The sequence below is a fragment of the Geospiza fortis genome, unplaced genomic scaffold (assembly GCF_000277835.1).
Source record: "Geospiza fortis unplaced genomic scaffold, GeoFor_1.0 scaffold432, whole genome shotgun sequence".
Lineage (NCBI taxonomy): Eukaryota > Metazoa > Chordata > Aves > Passeriformes > Thraupidae > Geospiza > Geospiza fortis.
Window position 1 is genome coordinate 816,678 of NW_005054436.1, and position 5,859 is coordinate 822,536.

Here is a 5,859-nt window from a genome sequence, read left to right on the forward strand (position 1 = left end):
GCCGGGGAACAAGCTCGGCTGACAGAACAAGGAGCCATCTCCCTGGAACAGCTCTGACATCCACAGCCCAATCTGTGCCTCAGCTCTGCAGCCTGAGCTCAGCATCCTGCTGGGAACGGAGCTCCTGCTGCTGGGCTGGGGGCTGGCTGCTCCTGCCCTGCCTCACCTGTGGGCATGAGGGGATGGATCCTGGCTGTCCCCACCTCATCCTGCCTCACCCGGGCCAGCAGGGAGGGTTTGGGGGATGGATCCTGGCTGCTCTCACCTGGCTCTGCCTCACCCGGGCCAGCAGGGAGGGTTTGGGGAGGATGAAGCTTCCAAGGTTGCTGTTCCTCCCCTGCTGGGGGGATGGTTCCGGGCTGTCCCCCCCTCCCCCTGCCTCACCTGTGGGCCAGCAGAGAGGGTTTGGGGGATGGATCCTGGCTGCTCTCACCTGGCTCTGCCTCACCCGGGCCAGCAGGGAGGGTTTGGGGAGGATGAAGCTTCCAAGGTTGCTGTTCCTCCCCTGCAGCTGCCCCTGCTTTATCTGCTTGGGATCAGATCAGGGCAAACCCAGACATTTAAACCTGGCTGAGGCATTCTGCAAACACCAGCCCTAAACTCGGTCTGTGCAGTGGGCAGAGTGAGCAAAACAGTCCCTGCTGACCTGTAATGACTCAGGACGGGAGAATCTGTGTGGTATCGATTGTTGGGAGGCTTTAGAAACACGAGCAGAGGGCAGGAGGCTGCGAGGAGCCCGGGTAATTAAGGGAGCTCGTTATCTGCTCCCTGGGCATGGATTGCAGGGCTGCAGGGAGAGAGGGGCAGCACTGCCTGGCACATTAAACACGTGCTGAGGGGTCCTTTGGGGAGGAATGATTCCAACAAAGACCTGAAAGGCTGAATTGGGATGGGAATCCAGCCAGGGCAGTGTCACCTGTGCAGGGGAATTCAGCCAGCACAGCCTGGGGCACCGACCTGCAGGAGCTGGGGGAAAACTGATGGACAGGAAAGGGAGGGAAAGGACAGAGGTGAAGAAAGAGGTTCTTTGGAGCAGCCTTTCTCCTCTTCCTGCAGATGATCCCTCCAGCACCTCTTGTGTTGCCAAGGAGGACTTTTCCAGGCTGGAAGTTACAGAAATGGGTGAGCTGGAAGTGGGGCTTGCCCTGATTTCATGTAGAGAATTTCAGGGAGCTAAACCTGCAAAAAAGGGGTTCCTGAGCCCCTCCGTGCCAGGCAGGAGTGAATGCACAGTGCAGAGGAAGCAGCTGCCTCACCTAAAGCTACAGAAGTGCTGCAGCCACATCCAGAGCACAGAAAATGGGAAATTTGGTCCCCCAGAGCTCTGAATTCAGGGGCATCATCACACACTGATCTGCAGGTCTGCCAGCTTTGCTTTTCACTCCACATTCCTACATACAAGATATTAATTATCTGAATTAAGAGTCACACTTAAGGATGCACAGGAGCCTTGCTGAGAATTCCAACAGCTCTCTGCAGGCAGGAGAGAGACATTTGCACGATGTAAACCCCAGCACGTCAGCCAGACTCGTGTTCCATCCCAGAAGAGGGGGAAAAACCCCATTCACATCTGAGATAACAACCCAGTCCGAGTCCCTCACCCCAGAATCGTGTAGGAACAAGCTCTCACAAGAGGAGGAATCTTGCTTAATTATGGTGAAGGTCTACATCTCAGCAATCTTCCCTCCTGTGTGCCAGGGAAAATATCAAAGACGCTGAAAAACAGCACAAAAGCAGAAACACAACATAAGGTGCATGGAGGAGAGAGCAGGAACATTCCCAGTTTATTGCTTCCCTCTAACACCAGGTTAGAGGGAAGGCTGCAGCTTTTTTCCCCCTGTTTTTCCATCAAAATCAGCATCATCAGAGCTCCTGTGTTCCATTTTGCCCTGCTGGAATAAGGAGGGGGCCAGAGGAACGCTGTGAATGTGGAGCACCAGCCCGTTTTAGATGGCTTCAGAAAGGAGATCCCAAGTGGGAAAGGTCTAAGAATAATTTTCAGCCGAAGACTTAACCTGGCAGGAAATGCAGCTCAGGCAAACCAGACCTGAAGATAAATCAGGGAGGAACTTGGTGACAGCAAAACAAGCCCAGCTTTTCCCTGGGTGCCCAAACCCCCTTGGGCTGATTCTGCTGAGCTGCAGCAGCTCCCTGAGACAAGGAGAGGGTTCTCTGCAGCCCAGAAGAACTCAGCAGTCACCTTGAGGGTGAAGTTCGTGTGTCCCAACCTGAGGAACAGGTCACCCCCAGCCTGCCTGGGGTGAATCACCGGCTGCACTAAATTTAAACCCAGCCTGGGGAGGCCGGCACTGAGCTGTTGTCATTGTGCCAGTCTGGTGTTCCTGGTGGCATCCTCAGGCCAAACACGTCCTGTGACACAGCCACAGCCTGGAGGGGCCTCAGCACAGCTCTGGGAGCTCACACAGCGGATTTCCAGTGTCCCCAGTGGCTGCTGATGGCCTGAACTGGTGGCACAGTGCCAGCACAGCCCCTGCTGGGAGAGGGGGGTTTGATCCTCCAGGTGCCTTCAGAAATGTCCTTTCAATTTTTCCTGGGTCAGGAGGAAATGCAATAATTTTCATTTCATTGGTGTGAAGCAGGGAAATGTTTTCCCTTCCTGGTGTCTCTGTGTGGCCCCAGCTCAGACTCCTCATTCCCTGAGATCCCTTGAAAGGACAAATCTCCCACAGACCCACTCAGATGTCATCTTTCCTTTTCCTCCTTGAAAACTGCACACAGGTCCATGCCTAATCCGCATGAAAACACAAAAATATCTTCTCCACGGGGCTATGCCCAATCCACATTAAAAAACCCCGAAAATATCTTCCTTGGAGCCTCAGCCAGGCTGAGCAGATCCTCCCCAGGGACCCCAGCAGACCCTGCCCGGGGCAGTGCCCTGTCCCTGTCCCCACCCCGTGTTTGGTGAGCCCTGAGCACGTCTGGGAGCTGTGAGTGGCCTCGAAGAGCCCTGGTGGCTGCGGTGACACCTCGAGCGTGCCTGGACAGGCAGAGATGCTGAGAGTGGCTCCCCCTGGTTCTGATTCTCACCGCAGCCAGGAGCTCCTCTCCAGATATTCCGCTGTGTTATCACTCCAGCACCTCCCTGAGACGGCCCAAAGCAGATAAAGCCCGAGCCCATGGGGGCAGGCAGCTTTAAATCAGCGTTTAAAGGAGCCTTTATCACTGCGGGCAGGTCGGGATGCTCAGCTCGGGCATTTCCCAGCTCCACGCCGGGCTCTGAGCGGGGTTAATCACTCGGAAGGGACGCGTTCAGTGCCATTTCACTGCGGCTGGCACTGCCAGCACGGCAGCAGCCGTGCCAGTCCGAGGGCACGGGCTCACCTGCGGGCTCCAGCGAGGGGATGGTGGCACGGCAGAGGTGCCTGGGGACACACACACAGCACCCTGGGCATGGGGAGGCTGCTCCCCACCCCGGCACGGGGGACAGCCTCTGCCCAGAGCATCCATCGGAGCTCGGTGCGTGCCCGGGGCCGGCCGGGCTGGCATCGCCCGGCTCCGAGCGGCTCAGCCGGGGCATAGAGCGCTCCCTGCCCGAGCCGCCTCTGAGGAAGGCAGACTGCTGCGGTGCCTCTGTTCTGTGCCAGGGGGCAGAGGAAGGGCTGGGTTTGGGCACTCCGCACCCCCCGTGCCATGGAGCCTCTCCGGCCGGGGCTGCTCGGGCTCTGCTCGGGCTCTGCGCCCTCTCTCCGCTCCCGGCAGATGAAAAGCAGAGCTCCGAGGGCAGGGAAGCACAGCCGAGGTGGCAGCCGAGCCTCTCCTGTCGGGGCTGAAGTGACTCCGGGTTCCTGCCCGTGCATTACCGCGCCAGGAGCGCTCCCACCTCTCCCGTCGCATTCCGCAGCCGTGAGTCAGCCCAGCTCGAAATATCAGCGGGAGACCACAGAGGAGCAGGTGACCCAGATCCTGCCAGACCTCCCCCGATTTAATCTTGATATACAGCACCAGCTGCCGGCTGGGTCACCGTGTTTGACCAGCATGAAAATACCAAGTCCAGCCTCTGCCATCCCCTGAAAGCAAAGCTCCTGCCTGCCCAGCACTGGCTCTTGCCACACAAAATCACATTTGGCCAAGCCACTGAGCCCTAAACTCCCATTGGAGCTCACTTGATGGATCTCAGGATCTATCAAACCTCAAACATAAATGCCAAGGCTCAAATCTGGCCCCACTCAAGAAGCAAATCCCCAGCAGAGCAGCACAGCCCGTCCCACGGGAGACAAATCCTCTCCAGAGCCTGCAGCCCTGGCTGTGGGGTTTATTTGGCTCCTCTGAGGGGTGGGATTTGGGTGGATTTGGGGAAGGTGTGAGCCCAGCTGTGGGCAGGGAGACCTGAGCTGAGCCAGTGCCAGCCCCAGCTCTGTGCTGGCTCTGCAGGGCAGGGCTGGGGGTGATCCATGCTCAGTAAAAATCCCTGACTCCAGCTGGACCTGAGCCCCAGTAAAGCCCTGCCAGAGTCAGCTGGATCATCCTCTGGCTCATGCACCAACCACGAAATTACAGGTTCCTGTTCCAGGTGATTTCACAGGAGCTGAGATTCCCAAACCTGAGCTGGATCTGCAGGTCCAGCAGCTTTTTGCATCATTCTCATCCCTCTTCCACCACCCACATCCTGTGCTCTGTTTTTAACTCACACTGAAGCCAAGTTGGTCTGAGAGTCACTGACAGGAGATGCACCTGGCTCCTGCCACCCTGAGCACCCCAAAGCTGCATTCCCTCCTTTTCCATGGACATGGGGCCTCCTCCAGCCTCCCTTACAAACAAACCCAATCACCCAAAGAATTCTGACACCTTTTCCTGCTTTTTTAACATTTTCCTTTGGGCTGGCCAAGCCACAGCCACTTCTGTGCACACCAGCTCTTGTTCTGGACAGGTTAAATGATTAGAAATATTTCATGTATCTTCAGGCTGCCTCAGTGCCCTGCAGTCTGCAGGTTCTGTGCAGGCAGCGCTGCAGGAATTGCAGGCATGCAGGACAGGATGGCCTGGCAGTGCTCCACAGGGCAGGGGGAACCAGAGGACATCAAAGGCAAATCCCTGCAGCTCCTGGCAGGGTAAAATCTGCCTGGGCTCAGGATCCTGCACACAGGACCCTGATTAAAGCTCTGCTCTCCCCTGAGCTGTCCAGGAGACGCTGCAGGCGCTGCTCGCTGTCACCATTTCACTTGCAATAACACATGAGCTTACAGGAAGCCTCTCAGCTGCAGCTTTTTATATCTGAACTCTTTCTGGCTGAGCAATCTCAACCTCCTATTGATCCACATGACGCATTTGATTCCTATAATTGAGATTGGAATGGAAAAAAACACATTTCTGTTCCTCCCAGCGAGTTTGTTTCTCACGTGTGACAGCTCAGAGCGTGCAGCACTCGAGTTTTGCTGTGATTGAAATGAAGGAATCTTTTAAAAGTGCAAATCTGTGACTGTTCCAGCCCAAAATTCAGCGATGGTGGGAGCAAAATACCTGGATGTTCTCTCCCCCATCAACTTTCAAATGTCAGGCAGCTGCTGGAGTTGTTTTCTGGGGGATCATGGAATGGTTTGGGTGGGAAGGGACCTTAAAAATCATCCCATTCCCAGCCCTGGGTGGGCAGGGACACCTCCCACTGCCCCAGGTGCTCCAGCCTGGCCTGGGGCACTGCCAGGACCCGGGGGCAGAGGCATTTCTCCCTAATATTCCATCTAATCCCACTTTCTTTGAGCTTTCACCCATCCCCCTTTGTCCTGTCAGGCAGGAATTTGGAAGGAATAGAATAGAAATAAACCCATAAACCAAATAAAACCAGCTGAGAACCAAACAAGAATGTCCCTGATCTTCTATTGTATTTGCAGGGTGCCCTGATGA